The 19,881-nt window shown below is 39.1% G+C and overlaps 1 long non-coding RNA gene across 3 annotated transcripts in view; it reads right to left on the bottom strand.

Moving 5' to 3' along the window:
• The window catches only part of LOC121133866, a 68,919-nt gene extending 54,602 nt beyond the window's left edge, over positions 1-14,317 (bottom strand). For all 3 annotated transcript variants that reach the window (XR_005870885.1, XR_005870883.1, XR_005870884.1), the window contains exon 1: positions 14,134-14,317. This is a non-coding gene — a long non-coding RNA (uncharacterized LOC121133866). The remainder of the gene's footprint in view (positions 1-14,133) is intronic.
• Positions 14,318-19,881: the final 5,564 nt, after the last annotated feature.

A 19,881-nucleotide genomic window follows, 5' to 3' on the forward strand; every position in this document is an offset into this window, starting at 1 on the left:
CAAGGCCAACAGTTTCATAATTAATATAGCCTCCTGTGTGTTATTTGGGATTGATGCGGCACTAGAACCAGGCTGGCAGGAAGGCTTCTCTCAAAGAAAAGCTTTCCTTTACAAATGATCCAAAATGCTAGAGGCTGAGATAAGAGATTTGTGGAATATTCCTCTGTCACAAAATGTTATTCTTCTTTTATTTTTGTGTAACTGTTTAAAATGTGAAAACCACTTTTGAATTGTACTCTTACACAGCCTGGCATCAAGCCAGGTTTGTTGCTCTGACTGCCACCCTTTGCTGCTAAAATCTAAGGGAAAGAAACTTCTAAAGGTCTCTGGCCACTGCTCCCTCTGGCCCTCACCCACCACAGTTGCCAAAACTTCACCTAAACGTCCCCCATGGGCCTCAAGTCTTCTTTTGCGAATTACAGCATCATGTGACATCTCAGTGACACTGTAGTCATATGAGCCTTCCTCTGGAAGTTTGGTGACTATACTTATTAAATGATAAGATTCCAGAGGGTTTCAGCTCATTGGCAGTGCTCTTCTCTAACAGGTGCAAAGCACTTAGTCTTATCTCTCCTACTGTCAAATGACAAACAAACCAAAGAGAAAAAAGAGAGAAAGAAAAAATCAGGAGGGTCTCCTCATATTTAAAGCCTCCTGCCTGATCATCAGGAATAGTTTCTTCCTTCTGGCCTCATGCCAAACAAGAAGCCATCTCTCACTTTTCTATGTCTTGGTTTTGGAGTCACAGAGATAGGCCTTTGGGATTGACTCAGTGTTAACTTCCAATTGTGTTCTTATCTGTTGTGATTCTTTTCTATTGTGTGTATGTGTGTATATGTGGAGTGTGAAGACCACTTATTTTCACTGTAGAGTATTTGGTGTTCAATCCTCAAAACTTCCTTAAATTACATCACAGAATCTACACAAGACTTTCAGGACAACAGTTTGCAACTTCGTTCCAATCCCTCTCCTTTGAGCCATGTAGTGATATACAGGTCATTTGTCCTCATGGCCACCATAACTAGAGGCAAAATAAAATTTTCTCTATCCATGCATTGAGGTAGATGAGAGGAGCAAATAAGATGACATGTAGAAGCATACTTGTGAATACACCAACTACTAACTAGCTGGGCACACTACAATTGATGTCACTTACATAGTTTATTGATTTGATGTTTTGTCTTTAAGAATACCCAGCAAATTTTCTTAGTTTGGTTCTATACCTAAGAGTGCGCTTTAGCACTTACTATAAAATGTTCTTTGTTATTGAAGGTTAAAAAGAAGGCTCGGCTGGTAAAGGTACTTGCCACCAAACTTGTTAACCTGAGTTTGATCCATGGATTTACCCCTTAGAAAGAGAGAAACTCTCAAAAGCTGGTCTCTGAAGTCTACACACACCTATATGGATGAATACACATACACACACACATACATCCACATACACCCACACACACACACACACATACATACATACATACATACATACAAATATACATACATACACATGGAGGGAGAAAAATAAATACATAAATTATATAAATTAACAAATAAACAAATGTTAAAAATATTGAGTGTCCACTAATGTTCTTAGAATATCCAACCTTTGTATATCCTTTTTTATAATTTTTATTTAAATTAAAAACAATCTTATTTTATATACCAATCTCAGTTTCTTTTCCCTCCTATCTTCCTATTCCCCACCAAGATACCCCCATCCACTCCCCAAGGAGGGTGAGACCTTCCATGGAGTGTCATCAAAGTCTGTCGTATCATTTGGGGCAAGGTCTAGGCTGTACCCCATGTATCTAGGCTGAGAGAGCATCCCTCCATAGGGAATGGACTCCCAAAGTATTTAGCTGTGTATCTCTACCTCTGCTTCCATCAGACACTGGGTGAAGGCTCTAGGTGGCATTTAAGGTAGGGGGGAAGGGCATTTAAGGCAGCCTCTCCAACATTGCTTAGATTCTTAGTTGGGTTATCCTTGTGGATCCCTGGACATTTCCCTAGTTCCAGATTTCTCTTTAAACCTATCATGGCTCCCTCTATTAACAAACTTTGTATTTCTAAAGTTAGCACAGGCTTAATAGGAAATGGGTAGGCTTGGCTCTGAAATATTTGAAGTAAAAGGTTTTCTTTTTTGGCTAGCCCTTACTCCAATTCAGCAGAATAAATTCTCTATCATGATTCTTATACCCTGTGAATGACAATATGGCAGGATGCTCTCAAAAGGCATTTAATCATAGTGCAGATCTGAAGACAGGTTATTAATAAGTGATTATTTCTCACAAAGAAGGCTGTTATAATCATAACTGTTGTTTATACTAGGAAAAATGTTCTGCTTAAAATGAAGTTTGTTCTCGTTTTTCTTAGAGTTTGAGGAAGTGTAGGTTATTTGATTGTAAAACTACATGAAATGACAAGAACAGAGCACCCAGCCAGCATACAGAATCTTTACCACACTGGTCTGAGCAAATATCAAGGCAGAGTCCTCTGTGTGTTCCCATTCACTGGTAGTATGACACACAGAGAGAGAAACACACATACACACACACACACACACACACACACTCACACAATGAAAAACTCAGCCATGAAGAACTGATATTCTTAGAACCTAGAAGCACTGAAGTAGTAGAAACCTAGTACCAAATGGAATTTAATCAGAGCAACAAAACAGAGGGTTGTGGATGTAGTCAGTGCTAGACTTCTTCCCAATTATACTAGAGGCCCTGAATTCCATTCCCAGCACTGTGAAACTGTGTGTGTGTGTGTGTGTGTGTGTGTGTGTGTGTGTGTGTGGATGTGCAGATCGATACAAGGATACACGATAGATAGATAGATAGATAGATAGATAGATAGATAGATAGATAGATAGACAGACAGACAGATAGATGTAGATGAATTAAATGGGGACTTGGTTGCAACCTGTTCACACATACTGGCTGTGAGATTCAGTTGGAAAATAGACATGTCTAAGTGTTTCCAGACCTTAGGTTCATCCTTATTATATTTATCCTCCATGAACTTCAGGTGGGCCTAGGAGTGTGTATTGATTATCTGTTAGTGGAACAAACAATGCAGGCAGTAAACAATATGAAGCAGGTTGGATATGGAGAAAAGTGGAAAGGGCAATAAGAATGTGACAACAGGAGTGTGAGAATCTGCTCAGACTTCCCTCTTTATCTCCTAGACTGCACAGCCCTGAACTCCATCTCTCTAATGCTTACACTAAGCTCTACAACCCAGCTGGAGTTCCTAATGTGGAAATGAATCCTTTCTAGGGACTTCCATGGAAACACCTAATGGTGAGGACTAAATACTGTCTTCTTTTTGTTTTGTTTTGTTTTGTTTTTATTTTTTTCAAGACAGGGTTTCTCTGTGGCTTTGGAGGCTGTCCTGGAACTAGCTCTTGTAGACCAGGCTGGTCTCAAACTCACAGAGATCCACCTGCCAAGTGCTGGGAATAAAGGCGGGTGCCACCACAGCCCTGCAAGGGCTAAATATTGTCACCCAGATTACCATCCTCAGACAACATCAACTCCCCACACATAATCCACTATGGATACATCAGGCTCAAGCTAAAGTGATCCCTTGATGGGGATTTTCTCAGCAGACACTGTTGATCCTGAGAGTTCCTATACTTAGTGAACCTCTAGGAAAAGTCCAGTGACAACTGAGTCTTACTTTAAGTGAAATTACTAGGAATCACTTTATAAAGAAAACATGCATTGCAGAAAAGAGAAAACATAAAATGTATGATGAAAATCACAAATTAAATCAAAAGCCTATATGTTCAAACAAAAAGATAGGTTTTACTAAAATGCATACAAACAGAAATATAGAATTTGGAAAAACAGTTGAGATTTGTAATAATCCAAACTGTTTCTCTTATAGATGGTAATAAGGACAGGTATTCTGTTTCATGATAATATGTATCACTATATCACTTCATTACACACTTCTGCACTGTGATGGATTATCTAGCACATGGCGACATTAACGGTTTAAGTACTCAAAACAGTAAGTCTTGCATTCTGTGGTTCTTATAAGAGTGTTATCAATTTATTTGTTATTAAGACCTGTGTTCAAGTAAGAGATTGGAATCAAAGTCAGACAAAGGATAACTAAGATGTTGGACCAGTTGAGTTTTATCAATCATGTAAGGCATCACAGGAGATTATAAACGTAGCAACTTGGTTTTCTTTTTATAATCACCACTGAAGATGCTAGCAGGGTGACAATTTATATTTATGGAACAATAAGAAATGGAAGGTAATCCAGGCAAATGAGGGAAAGCCTATTACTAACTATTGTTAATTCCTGGGCACAGAATTACAAGCAAATGATGGCAGACAGGAAGAAGCAAGAAACTGAACAACATGAAAGAGGAGACTGTATGCCAGAAAGGGATGTTGTCCTCTACATGGTTTTCATCAGCAGCCTTAATTTTCATGTGACTAGTTTTTAAAAAGAGCAAACATGGAAAATAGCTGCACCCTCAAAACATATAGCCTTTTGAATCCAAAGGAGATTGTTACCATCAAATCCAAAGCTTGGTGTAATTTCCACAAAAGTTACTTTACATTGCATCATCCATCTGTATGTTCCATAAAATACACTATCCTCAACAAAGGGACAATCATAGTGTATTGTCCCTTTTGGCTGTGGGTCCCAAGGAAGTGTTTCATGGAGCAGATAGGAAATACAAGGAAACTGGCCAGTGATTTCACTTCTCCAATATGCCACCAGTTGTGATTTGAAAGTAAGGCATCTCCCATAGACTCATCTATTTGAACATACTGAGCTCAACTGGTCTAGAAGGTTGTGCATCATTAGATGTAGGCCTTTTGAGTTCTTAGGCCACTCTCCTTCCTATCTGCTCTTGCTAAGCTGTTTTGTGATTCTGTAACTTTCTTCCTAACTGTAATTTATTCCCTCAAACTGAAAAGCAATAATAAAACATCCATTCTTTATGTTGCTTCTTGCTATATATTTTATTACAATAATGTGGGGAGTAACTAATACATCATCCAAGTTCACCCAGCATTTCCCCATAAAAGAAACCTATTACAGAAACCAGGACCTAGCAAATAGCACTGTGAGCCATAGGATTGTGTAAAATCATCCCTTAGACACAGTCTTCTCAGAGAGGCTCACTGAGCTCTCTTGAGAGTACAGAGTGGTCTCAGAACCATGACTAGTATTTAGAACCATCAAGGGGAACTTTAAAAAATAAACCCATGTTCAGGTTCAATTCCAACTAATTAAATAAGAATTTCTAAGAAGGGGGGTTGGCCTGAGGAACACTTTAAACTCCTTGAATAATTGCATTATGCACATAAGGGTGAATAGTATTGTTCTATAAAATCCAAAGAATAGATAATTAATGTAGTATAGTTGCTTATTAAGGGTAGTTTTCTAGGAAAATATTTAATTATTAGCTAATCAAGACAAGTAAAAATAGAGAATTAACCCCAGAATTTTGTGTCATGACAATTTTAGTGATCATAGCCAGGTGCTAACAATCTAAGAAGTAACAAACTGCAGAAGATTGAAAAGAGTGGGATAGAATTAAGGCATCCTGGTCAATAGCAGGCAGAAAAACAGAACATTCACAACTCCTGGACTCAACTTTGTCTTTCTTGGAGTCTGCCACACTTAGTAAGATGACACTGTGGGCACACAGCAGGTGTGCAATACTGAATCACTGTAATTCATTTATTCTTGTATGGATTTGTTCAACATCTCTAGTTTTTAAAGGACCTTGGTGAAAACCACTACCCCTTGGGTAGGTACTGCCACATGAGGCCAAATAGAGGCCCGGGGGTATATGAGACTGACTAACAATTTCTTGCCCCTTAAAATTATTATTTGTTTTACATGTTTGTTTGATCCTATATAAAAGAAAGGCCACGTACTCTATTGCGAAGGAATAGAGATAAGATGATGAGAATAGTAGGAATTTTCTTCAATGTGTAATTAGATGAGTTCTACTCCTAAATTTGAATACAGTACCTTGCTGAAAAAAGACCCACAGTTAACTGACCTGCCATGATCAAAATAATTTTAGTAATATTCTGTTACTATTCAGGCTTGGTAGATTTGTTAAGCCCACCATCCCCAGTGGTTCATCAATACTATGTAGCCATCTTGTCTGTGAACATGTAACGGTAGCCACATCCCTTTAGATGTGGCTTCAGGGGCGTGGCTTCTGTTTGGGTGCTTTTTTTCCTCTTGGGTCAGCCAATCCTGTAGGAAGGACAGAGAAGTGCTCTGCTGTTCTTTGTATTTTGCTGCATAAATGTTCCCCAATAAACATCCCTTTATAATTTATCTTGGGTCTAGTGAACTCTTTACAACCATGCCTTCAATACTCTTTATGATTAATTACATTAATATGCTCCCTCGAAGGACCACAGCAGATATTTGATGCCTGTTTCCATTTCCTTGCTTTCCCAGGAATGTGCCTGTGTGCTAAGTAGCTTTATCACAGGGCGGGCACGTCTCTGATCCTAACTCAATTCACCTCACTAACTGTTAGCATCACTTCACTGAATGGCAAACACTGTGACATTTCTGAGGATGTTGGAAATGTCAGCTGCATTGCCAGGCCCTCTTCTACACCTTCCAGCTTTCAGCTGTGAGCCAATACTAAGATTCTTTACACCGACGCCATACAGTCCCCCACTGTTCTTTCTTGGAAACCCTGTGGCTCTATCACACTGCAGTATCTCACTATCCACAAATTGAACCCAGAATCTTCCATCTGTGGACATCATGTCATGCTGGTTCTTATCTCACTCTCTGCTATGAAAAATTCTAACCTAGAAGATTTACTTCAATGACATCAAATAATAAAACTTTTCCCCAATTATGATTCACTCATCTCTGGGCCTCTGTGACATTTGCAATTCTTTTGGTAGCATTCCCGTTATTTCACTCAATAAACATGTATCTATGTCATAGTTAGGGTCTTTCAGTTGCATGCTTCATACAATTCACTCATTGGAAAAAAAACCAATAAGATGTTTAAATGAGAACATTAGAAATAAGACAAACTTTCAGGCATGGTTAGAGCAAATCTTCAGTTCTTGGTATTTCATTCTTGGACTCTACCCCTCTTTTTCTTGCATACCCAGGTTTCCACAAGTTAGGGTAGTATTCAGAATTCAGGATCAATAGAAAAGATTGATGAGGACCATGCTAAAATTCTGTAAAGTAAAAATCATGTAAGCAAAATTAAAAAATTAAATAATAGACTGGAGAAAATAGTTTCAACTCAAAAATCAAATAAGTTGGAGAAAATAGTTTCCACCTGAACATCAAATAATAAACTGGAGAACTATTAGTTTCTCCAGTATGCAAAAACCTTTTTAAAAAATCAAAGCATCAATGACCAATAAATAACCTGATATAAAATTGGGTGAATACATCTCAAAAGTTTTCAGAAAGGGAATAGTCAGCTGCAACAAACATATGGGTGTTTTCCCCGCCTCCAGTCTGGAGAGAAGTGTCTGTGATGGGTCTTCACAGGCAGACAACACTCCTCTTTTTTTTTTGTTTGTTTTTTTCGAGACAGGGTTTCTCTGTATTGTTTCGGAGGCTATCGGTCCAGCCCGGCCTCGAACCCACAGAGATCCGCCTGCCTCTGCCTCCCGAGTGCTGGGATTAAAGGCGTGCGCCACCACTGCCCGGCGCCAACACTCCTCTTAAAATGAGTGGGAGAGAAAGCACAGATCAAACACCATGGCTAAATAGTCTGTGTGAAAAGATCAATGTCTACCTGACTTTACCATGAGATTTTAGCTTTTAGATATCAGAAGCAAACTGCTAGAAAAATGGAGAATCTCCATTAATCAGATAGAAAGTACAGGAATTTATAATATAGATTAATAATACTGCAAAAAAATAGCATAACTTAGCTGCCAATAGCAACTGTTGTCTTTTTTTCCTTTTTATTATTTCAGTTTATTTTACAGACCTACTGAAGATTTCCCTCCCTCCTCTCCTCCCATACCCTCCTCCACTTCCTCCTTGTTCCCCCACCCACTCTTCTTCTGTTTCTGTTCAGAAAATGGCACATCTCCCATGGGTGTCAACAAAGCATGGTGCATCAAGTTGAGGTAGGACTAAGCTCCTTCCCTTGTAAGGCAACCCAGTATGAGGAATATGTTCTCCAAATCCTGCCAAAGCATTAGGGATAGCCCCTGCTCCTACTGCTAGGAGTTCCACAAGTAGACAAAGCTATACAATTGACACACATATGTAGAGCCAGAAGTGGGTTCCATGTGGGTTCCTTAGCTGTCAGCCCAGTGTCTGTGAGCTCTTTTGAGCACATGTTAGTTGTGGGTTCCCTTGTAATGATGATCTTGACCCTCTTGCTCCCTCTCTTCACTAGGATTTCTGGAGCTCACCACAATGCTTGGCTGTGGATCCCTGCATCTGCTTCCATGACTTACTGGACCAAGGCTATCTAATGACAATTAGGGTAGTCATCATTCTGATTACAGAGAATGGACAGTTCATGAAACTTATCAACTATTTCCAGGAGTCTTAACTGAGGTCATTCTTGTAAATTCATGGGAATTTCCCTGGCACCAGGTTTGTACCTGATCCCAAAATGCCCTACCATCAATCATCTCTTACATTACTTTCCCCCTCTATACTGCCCCAAACCTGTCTTCAGTTTACCCAGGAGATCTCCTCTATTTCCCCTTTCTAGAAAAACCCATGTGCCCCCATTCCCTTTGGGGCCCTCCTTGCTACCTAGCCTCTCTAGGTCTAAGGATTGTAGCAAGGTTGTCTTTTACACCTAATATCCATTCATGAGTGAGTACATACCATGTTTGTCTTTCAGGGTCTGGGTTTTCTTACTCAGTAAATTTTTTTTTGGTTTCATCCAGTTGCCTTCAAGTTTCTTGACGTCATTGTTTTTAACAGCTGAGTAGCACTCCATTGTGTAAACGTACCACATTTTCTTAATCCACCATTCAGTGGAGGGACATATAGATTGTTTCCAGGTTCTGGCTATTATGAATAACACTGTTATGAACATAGTTGAACAAGTGTCCTTATGGTATGATTGAGCATCCTTTGGGAATATGACCAAGATTGGTATAGCTGAGTGCTGGGAGCCTTGAGGTCTTGTTTCTGGTACATAAGTACTTGTCCCACAGGTCTCCAGATGAGGCAAAACCCATGGGAACAATCTCACTTGGCAACAACCAGTGAACTTCAGAGACAGGTGCAGAATGCTGCTTGGACCACAAGACCTGCATCCTCTCTTCTCTCTCACAATATTGATGATTCTCTTGGTGGTTTTTAGTGTCTCTTTGTCAATCATGCATGGGACAGCTGTGTTCATTTCAGGAAATCCTTTTTTTCTCAAATATTTTCCCCTAAAATTCTTGGGTAGCTGATGTTTCTCAGGTCTCTTAGCTGGGGATGCCTGCTGTCACTCTACACCCTGGAAGCTGTGCAGACAGGATCGGACAATTCACTCCCATTTCTGTAAAAATGCTTTGTTAAGTTTGCAGCAGTATTGCTGTTCTTGAAAATATGTACCTATGTTTATCACCTTTTAGTTTTGTAAAGATAGGATGTACCTGGCTCGATGTTTGGCCAAGCTAGCAAGATGGTAAATGTTTTTGGTTTAAAAGATGTTTTGATGTAAAAGTTGGGGGAAAACATATTGTTTTTGACAGAGGTTAATGTTGGAGGGTGGTGTGGAAAACCATGCTTATTTTGTCAGTAAGAATAAAGGCACTCAAGCTACTTGGGACCAGCCACTTGTGTGAAACTAATCAGGTAGTCTACCAATTCATTTCTTCACACCCATGCTCCTTTCCTGTCTCAGGATCTGAACCCAGCCCAAAGCAAGAACTCAGCAGTTGGTCTTAAGATAGATTGATTTCCAATTTTCTGAAACTACCATACTGATTTCCAAGTTTGCACTCCCACAATTAGTGGAAGAGTGTTCCCCTTGCTCCTCATCCTCTCTAGAATAAGTTGTCATTGGTGTTTTAGATCTTAGCCATTCTGGCAGGTATAAAATGTTATCTCAGAGTTGTTTTGAGTTGCATTTCCCTGATGACTAAGGATGTCTTTCTGCAACTTGAGATTGTTCTGTTAAGAATTTTCTGCACACCATTAGATCTGTACCCCATTTTTAATTGGATTATTTGGTAATTTTATGTATAGTTTCTTGAGTTCTTTGTGTATTTTGAAGATGAGCCCATTGTCAGATGTGGGGTTGTTGAAGATCTTCTCCCATTCTGAATGCAGCTGCTATATCTTATTGACAGTGTCCTTTGCCTTACAGAAGCAGTTCAGTCTCATGAAGTCCCATTTATTAATTGTCAATCTCTGTGTCTATGCTACTGGTATTCTATTCAGGAAGTTGTTTCCTGTACAAAAGCTTTCAAAGCTACTTCCCACTTTCTCTTCTATCCAGTTCAGTGTATCTGGACTTACTTTGAGGTCTTAGATCCACTTGGATTTGAATTTTTATGCAGGACAATAGATATAGATCTTTTTGCATTCTTCTGCATGTGAACATCAAGATATACTAGCACCATTTATTGAAGATTCTTTTTCCATTGTATAATTTTGTCTTCTTTGTTAAAAATTAGGCATTAATAGCTGTGTGGATTTATATCAGGGGTCTTTGATTCAATTACATTGATCCATTTGTCTGTTCTTATGCCGATACCATGCTGTTTCTATTACTATTATCTCTGTAGTGGAGCTTAAAAATCAGAGATAGTGATACATCCAGAAGTTACTTTATTATACAGGATTATTTTAGCTATTTTTGAGAGGCTGAGACCCCAGAACATCCCTGATCTGCATCCCCTACACAGACCCTGAACACCTTGGCTCCAAGCCTCCACCCAGTAAAATAAACACACCCTGGATTTGGGACCTGAGCCACTGAAAGAGACACTTTATCCCTTAGCCTACAGCCAGGGAAAAATACCCTCACTCTTAAACTAGCACCAAAGGAACACACTTGGCCTCTAGATTTGAGACATGTAAAAGAAATTTTCCCAGGCCCAAGAACTGAGGCCAAAAATCGAAAAAGAATTACAGAAAGAAACATAGTTTGGCCCTGGAATCCCAGCCGTCTCTATCCCTGACTAAAAACTAGCCAATCCTGAGATAGAAAAACTGACCAATCCCAGGCCAAGAGGCTTGAACCCACCCCCCCCCCTGGTTTTGGAATCTCCTCAGGCTGGAAGTTCCCCTAGACTAGGAATTCCCACCATTCCATGGGAGCAGCCAATCAACCATCCAGAGGGCTTGGAATTCCCTAGACTCAGGACAGCCATTCTGTTCAGTTTAGGCTTGACCCAGTCCTAAGACAGTAATTATGAAGTTTGGGGAGGAGTTGAGCCAATCACAAACCTGTAGTTAGGCAGGTTTAGGGTTCCCCAAGTCTCTTCTTCCTGCCTGGCTGCTATATAAACACTATTTCCTTGCTGTATTTGAGACATAAATATTCAAAATTGAGACCTCATTTTGATGGATTTTTCCTTTGATGAATATGAAATAGCCTACTTCATTTCTTTTGATTAATTTTAGTTTGAAGTCAATTTTGTTGGATACTAGGATAGCTATACCAACTTGCTTCATATGCCATTTGATTAGAAAAATCTTTGTCCATCCCTTTACTCTGAGATAATGTTTGTCTTTGAAGTTGAGGTGTGTTTCCCACATGCAGCACAAGGATGGATTCTGTGTCTGTGTCTTTTTATAGGTGAATTGAGTTCATTGATATTAACGGATATTAATGACCAATGATTGATAATTCCTGTTATTTTTTTGGTTTTTGGTGGTGGTGATGATGGTAGTGGTATGTGTGTATGTGTGAGTGTGTGTGTGTGTGTGTGTGTGTGTGTGTGTGTGTGTGTGTATTTCCCTCCTTTGGATTTTGCTGGTTCACTTATCTATTGCCTATATTTTCATGGATGCAGCTAACTCCCTTGGGTTTAAGTTTTCCTTTTAGTACCTTCTGTAGGGCTGGATTTGTAGATAGCTATTGTTTAAATTAGGTTTTGTCTTGAAATATTTTTTTCTCCATCTACGGTGATTGAAATTTTTGATGGATATAGTAGTCTGAGCTAGCAGCTATGGCCTCTTAGAGCCTGCAAGACATCAGTACAGGCTTTTAGAGTTTCCATGAGAAGTCAGGTGTGATTCCGATAGGTCTGCCTTTAAATGTTAGCTGGCCTTTTCCCTTTGCTTCTCTTAATATTGTCTCTTTATTCTGTATGTTTAGTGTTTTTATTATTATGTGGCAAGGGGAGTTTTCTGTTTTATTTTGTTTATTCACTCTATTTGGTATTCTGTAAATTTCTTTTACCTTTATATCATGTCCTTCTTTGGGATGGTTAAGTTTTCTTCTGGATATTGTTAAATATATTTTCTGTGATTTTGAGCAGGGATTCCTATCCTATTTTTCTTTGGTTTGATTTGTTTCATGGTGCCCCAGATTTCCTGGATGTTTTGTATCAAGAATCTTTTAGATTTAACATTTTCTTTTTGACTGATGAATCCTTTCCTCTACTATATCTCCAAAGTCTGAGATTTTTCTCTTCCATCTCTTGTATTCTGTCAGTGATCCTTACATCTGAAGGTGCTATCTGCTTACCTACATTTTCAATTTCAAGCATTCCCTGGGCTTGTGTTTCCTTCATCGCCTCTGTTTCAGTTTTCAGGTCCTGAATCACTTCCTTCACATGTCTGATAGCTTTTTCTTTTCTTTCTTGGAATTCTTAAAAGGGTTTGTTGATTTTTCCAACATTTTTGTTTGTATTTTCCTTGATTTCTTTAATGGAATTTTTCATTTCCTCTTTAAGGGCCTCTATCTTCTTTATAAAGTTATTTTTAAGAATATTTTTTACATATAAGGTAGTCATCAATCTCATTACAGGGGAAGGGCATTTAATGTACCCTCTCCACTATTGCTTAGATTCTTTATTAGGGTCATCCTTGTGGATTTCTGGACATTTCCCTAGTGCCAGATTTATCTTTAAAACTATAAGGGCTCCCTCTATTATAGTATCTCTTTTCTTGCTCTCCTCTGTTCTTTCTCTGACTCAATCTTTCTGTTCCTTCATGTCCTCCTCTCCCATCCTCTTTCTCCTAACTCACTCTCCCTTATATGCCATCCTAGGCTCTTCATCCAGTAGCTCATAGAAGCAGAAGCAGACACCCACAGCTAAACACTGAGCTGAACTCCTGGAACTCAGTTGCAGAAAGGGAGGAGTGATGAGCAAAGGGGTCAAGACCAGGCTGGAGAAACCCACAGAAATAGCTGACCTGAACAAGGGGGAATTAATAGACACCAGACTGATAGCTGGGAAACCAACATAGGACTCATCTAGATCCCCTGAATGTGGGTGCCAGTTAGGAGGCCTGGGTAATCTATGAGGCCTCTGGTAGTGGATCAGTATTTATCCCTAGCATACAAATGGACATTTGGAGCCCATTCCACATAGAGGGTTACTCCATCAACCTAGACACACAGAGGAGGGCCTAGTCCCTGCTCCAAATGATATGACAGACTTTGAAGATCCCCCATGGAAGGCCTCACCCTCCCTGGGGAGCAGAAAGGGGATGGAATATGGGACCAGTGGGAGGCAGGGGAGGAGGAAAGGGAGAGAGAACTGAGACTGATATGTAAAATAAGCTTGTTTCTAATTTTAAAAAAAGGGGGAAATTTTTAAAAGATCATTTTTTGCACCTCAGCTATTTTGGAATGTACATGTCTTGCTGCTGTAGGATATCTGGGTTACAGTAGTGTCATATGGTTCTTTCTGTTATTCAGTGTGTTCTTACACTGGTGTTTAGGCATCTGGATGATTGTAAGTCTAGATGTTGATTCAGATGGTCAAGGGTTCTGGAATCTAGAAGGTCTTCAGGTCCAGTAGCATGTCTCAGGTGAGGTTTGTGGGAATTTGGGTGCCTACATCCATCCTGGGCTCATGGGATTATGGTGTCTGCTGGAGTCATGGGGAAGGCCTGGCCACAGAGAAGATGATGAGGTGCGTGGAGTTGGGTGGCATACTGGGTCTTGGGGAACAGAATCTATTGGGTAGTAGAGGTCCAGCTGGCTGCCTGGTCACTCACCTGCTCCTTGACTTATATGGACTGTACCAGAACAATGGAATTCCACAGGAGTTGGAGCAGGGCCCCAGCTGCCTTGCCGATGCAGGGGTGGGAGGTTTGGGGCACTGGATATGCCCTAGGGCTTAGAGTCTGGAGATTGGGGCAGCTCAGCTGGGAGGCCAGTCTCTCTCCTGTTCTTCAGAATGGTATGGGCGGTAACTGTGCCTACGGAATCTCCTGGAGCTTCAGAGAAAGGGTTACCATAGGGAGGATGATGAGGTAGGCAGTTCTGGGGGCGAAATGGATCTCCAGGGGAACAGCGTCCAGTGTTGGCTATGGTGGCGGTGTAGCTGGCAGGCAGGTCTCTTCACCTGCTTGCCTTCTGGTGGGTACTGCCACTGTTTTGTTTTGTGTGTGTGGTAGATACAGGATACTGTATCACATAATAATTGGGAAAAAAAAGGCTTGGGTTTTTGCTTGTTTGTTTTGTTTTGTGTTCCTGCTCACTGAGAGTACCACCCAGAATGCCTTCACCAAATATCTGAACCAATCACTGTGACACTTGAGTTGAATTTAAAGCAGGGGTCACAGGGTAAATCATACCCACAGCTCAGTTTTGAAACCTTTTATAGGAACGTTAAGTACCCCCATCTGTTGATACACTCTCCCGGGCTGCTACAAGTTTAGACGTGATTAGTTCTGGCAGATATTACATGGCTCCACAAAGCCTAAAATCCTTTCACTCCAGCCCTTTGCAGAGAATGTTTCCCAATCCCTAGTTTAGTCAGTTTCAGTTTATCCTTAAAATTGGGCCTAAATCAGTCTCAAGGCATTTAGCTGCTACATAATGAGGAATGCCTGCATCCGGAAAGGCAAATTGTATCCTACTAGGAAAAGAAACAATGGAGAGGGTCTCCTAGGGCTCTGAACAAATTTTATGTATTTCCATGCTTTTCAAATGCTTTAAAGTCACTTCAATTAAATAATATTATATTCAGTTGCTTAGTGGAATCGATCCATTGCATTATCTTCCACTCTATTTTCCCTTCCCTTTGGGAATATTTTAAAAAATTGGGTATAGAGCAACATTCATCAAGCTGCAATTTCTCGGCTACTTTGCTGAAGGAAATTATGAAATGTGACATTAGATGGACAATCATCACCTATATTTATGTTCACAAACCAACTATAAACCCCTCAAAATGCTGTAGAAACTCTTGGGAGGGAGAAGAACATGTTTCAAGAAAAAATAAGACTGGTGTGGCTATAATTATATAAGCAAAATTTACTCATTTTGTTCTCATAACTTTTCAATACAGGTCAAGCTTAGAAGTAAAAATTCCCCTTTTCATGATCTTATAGTAAATCGCATTTTCTTGAAATAACCATGATAGACCTGCACATTTTATTTTAGAAGATTTAATGATTTGCAGAATGATATAATTGGTGCTATTTAAAATGAGAATAGAACAGAAAGCACATGCAATGGTTTAATATTCATAGTTCTTCCATGGAAAAGAATCATTCATCTGAGCAGAATATTTGGAATATAAATGAGGCATGTATCCCTAAATTATTTTTCTTATGAAAATATCAAGTGTTTCATGATGTCAGTTTTTCAAATATCTTTCATTTTTGGTTACTACTGAATATGCTTTAGCTTACTGAATTAGGCTAAATGCTGAGCTTGAAGACAAAGGTGTATATGGTAAGAAGCAGGATGATAAAATGCATATTAATTGCCATAAAATTATAACATTATAAAAATACTTATGCGAGCCTCCATCCCCATAATAGCTAATGTTTTGCCGTGCTAAAAACCAACAGGCAATTTTCAACACAAATTGCATACCTTCACACTGAAAGTAGAGACGGCTAAGTGAAAATTTGATGCCATAACTTATTCTGAGTTCATACACTTTCTATGGATTCAAATTGTGAGAGCTCCAAAGCTGCACCATTCAGTTTGACATCTGAATTGTCATTTACCATCCAGGCCCCTGCTTTCTCATTCTGAGGGAACAAGTATTTTCCCACCACATGCTGGAGAAGACTGCCCTCGCCATCTCAACTGTACATCGTGAAGATGGTTTCTTGTCCTTTCCTGTGCACCAGTTATCGCCCATAACAGATTTCAAAACCACCTTGAAACATTGTGACACCCGAATATCATTACCTGGTATTTACTGCAGATTTTCATTCACCAAATATATAATTTTATGCCTTTAATTTCTCAACATAATTTTGGAAACCCTGCCTCGTCTACTCTCTCACTGTGGAGCTAGTTTATAACTCAGATGCGATGCAGTTGCTCTGATTCCATGTGGGTATTTTGGAAAGCATCTAGAGAGAAACTTTCTGGTTCTCCCCCACATGCAGTAACTCTTCCTAAGGGCTGTCTTAGGTGTGTGATATGAAAGCTATGCAGGTATGGTATTGCAGACTTGTTAAAATACAGAAATGTACATTTCAGTTCACACATTTGGTCTCCTCAAAAGCATTTTGTGTCTATTTATTATCCAGTAAGTATAATGGTTACCATTTTGTTTGTCATTTTTCCCCATATAGTTACTGTTTTCCTCCCCATTCTTTGTCACTGAGAATATGAGGTTCTAGAAGAAAGATTCAGGGATCTCAATAAAAGACCAATGATTAGGGTGGAAAATATCTCACTTTTGTTTTCTGTTCTCTCCTACCCAAATAGAGTGGTCTTCAAACAGTCATTGCTAAATTATTTCGTAAGGTCCTTTCATATCCAACTAAGTTTTACACATTTGATTTTGCTATTCCATTAATTCCATCCCTCTTTTCCTAGGTTTTTACAATCATCATCAAAATAAATAATCACCATAGATGTATGTGAATTGTACTTTACAGTTTGTTGTGGTATGCTCTATATCCTCAGGACATGATAGATTTTATGCGTACCTGGATACTTTTTTCAGATTATGTTTAGCAAATGCTATGTTCCATTGCTATTTAACACCTTACCATATAAACCAAGAAGATAGAACACTGGAATGAAAACTTTCTCTACTGAGGCATATCTAGATGAGAAGCTTGGCTCTGTGTATATATTCTCATCAGAATGTGCACATCTAGCTGCTTCAATGTGACCACAAAAAAGTAGGAAAAAAAAAGAAACATGCCAATAAAGTATGTATTGATAAAGTATGCGAAGGGGCACATAAAATTTAACTATACAAATATTACACTAGTACTGAGTGAACTTATCTACCAGATAAAAATTAAATTTGTTGATAACACTGTTAGTAATAATTAATGTCTTAAAGAGTGTAAGCAAGCTCTGACTTATTGAGGTTTTGAAGTCTAACTTAAGGCAGGTGTTTTAATATGATATAAGAAGAGGGTTGAGTGACATATTGGTATCATAGTTTAAGATTAGTAGAAACAGCAAAGGTGACAAGTTTGAAAGAGAAGCTCAAATAGAGTTAGACAGTTGACAGCATGGTGGTATGTTCTATTTCAGAGTTCATGTCTCTTTAGGATTTTTTCACAGCTTTTTTTGTAGACAATAGTCTACAACCAGTTGCCAGATGTATTATCTACCTCTATAAACTGGCAAAGTAACTGCCCTCTTTGAATCTCCTTTCCTCCATCCATAAAATGGAAACACTACTTCCCATGCAGCCAGTTTGTGAAGATTAAATGAAGCAATTATTAAGATCCAGGCACAGTACCCAACATGGAACAGATATCCTATGAATAACAATTGTCATCCTCTTTTCTACTTTCTGTGCTCTGATTACAAGGATTCAGGAAACTTTCAAATCTAGTGTGTTTCATGCCTCTCAGGGCTGCCATGTGTATATGTGTGCAAATAATGATGCCACACTCCAACTGTTCCATTGCTGGGTAGTGTGGGAAATGGCATGGGGAGGGGATTATTATCACTCCCACCTTTAATCACCTTGGAGGAAATACACTTGAAGAAACTGCACAAGTTCCAGACAGCTCAGGAAATCTGTGTCATCATTATTTCCAGATATATTAGAACACTCAGGCAATGCCTCATGTGCTATGTAGTCTGGTCAGCTCATTCTTGAGTAGTATCTCAAGGGATTTAGACATACTTTTTAAAGAGACTGATAAGAGCTGACATCTCACCTGTAGTAGGGGTATATGCATAGCTTCTTTAAGCTAGATAAATTAACAATGACTGGATCATTCATGACAATAGAACTCTGACACACAAACCATGCTGTAACTACCCAAGGAAACCAATCATAATCCCTAAAGAAATTACATGGCCCAGAATGATCAAATATTTGTCAGTAACCAGTAGCTCCCATAACTGTTGTCTTATCCTCAATGTGAATAAATTCCATGAAAAGTCAAATATGTCTCCTACACCAATCATATAAGAGGGCACAATTCTATTTACTCCAACTGAAGCATTCTTCAACCAACAATTGCCAGTCAAAGTGTAATTACAGTTTTCTTTTTCCTTTTTACCTTTATGTTTTCTCATTCCTTGGCCATGGCAAGGTCTGACTAAAAAGTCACCATGTGTTCTTATTCAAGTACTCTTTATTCAACTATAGAAGTTCACTTAGTGAACCAGTCACTCAAGCATATCTGGCTTCTTCATCTTCCAGGTCTCCTTGAATGAGCTACACAGTTCATAGGACAAAGTCACCCTCTCCTGGCCCTGTATATTTTCCAATACAAGGGGGTACCATACAAATCTTCACCCCAACGAGCAAAGTTTATATCAAAGATCCATGGATACCTATGCATAAGTTTAAAACTTTATCTCCAAGCAGTAGACCTCAGACAGATGAACAAAAATAGGAAGCTAAGAAACCACTGACTGAATAGAAGAAGAACCTTTTCTGCTAAGCATGATCAGGCCCGATGCTCACTGAAAGTTACCTGGCTGACTATTAGACATAGGCACAGATTGTCTAATTCTGTTGGACGTTAACAGAGTATATAGTTTTTCGAAGCATAAGACTAATGTCAGGCTCATGAAAATGTAAGGCTCATTAAATTTAATCAATTTATAGTTTTAATGAGCTCTTCCAGAGTACCTGACATAATAAGGGTCTGCATGATGTTTTAGTGCCATTCTAGCCCTAATTACACAAATTTTCTGTAATTATCAGGTGTCATCCATGTTTTCTTGATATTAAGGACCTTTACATTATTATCCCTGTATCCTATATATTAATATACTTTATAGAATATTAAACACAATAAATGTTTGCAGAATGAATGAGAAAAATTTTTGTGGAAATTAGGAGATCTGAGGTAGGCAATTGGGTATGCAATAACACGCTGTAGAAATTTTTTTCAGTTAACGTTGGAGAGATTTGCCTTAAGTCAGTGCTTCTTATATTTCTTTTAAGTAACATTTGAATACTTCTATCTCAGAATCACTCCCCCATGAAATCCTACCACAATATGGTTTCTGTGTTTTGGAAAATCTCCCTTAATGGATAAGTATCTGAATGGAAATATGATAGATAATTAGACCTTTGTTTTATCACACGGTTAAGGCTTTAAACTTTTGTTATAGCATTTATTCATTTACACTTTGTGTATGTATATGTGTGTAGACATGTGCACGCCATAGCATGTATGTGGAGGTCAGTGGGAAACTTGTGGGGGTCAGTTCTTTCCTTCCAACATGTGGGACCCAGGGATTGAACTCAGATTGTTAAGCTTCCTGGTAAACACCTTTACCCACTCAGCCATCTCACCAGCCCAAGAGTAAAATTTGTATCCCCTCAAGAACCTTATCAC

This window comes from Mesocricetus auratus, unplaced genomic scaffold (genome assembly GCF_017639785.1).
Source record: "Mesocricetus auratus isolate SY011 unplaced genomic scaffold, BCM_Maur_2.0 Super-Scaffold_100024, whole genome shotgun sequence".
Lineage (NCBI taxonomy): Eukaryota > Metazoa > Chordata > Mammalia > Rodentia > Cricetidae > Mesocricetus > Mesocricetus auratus.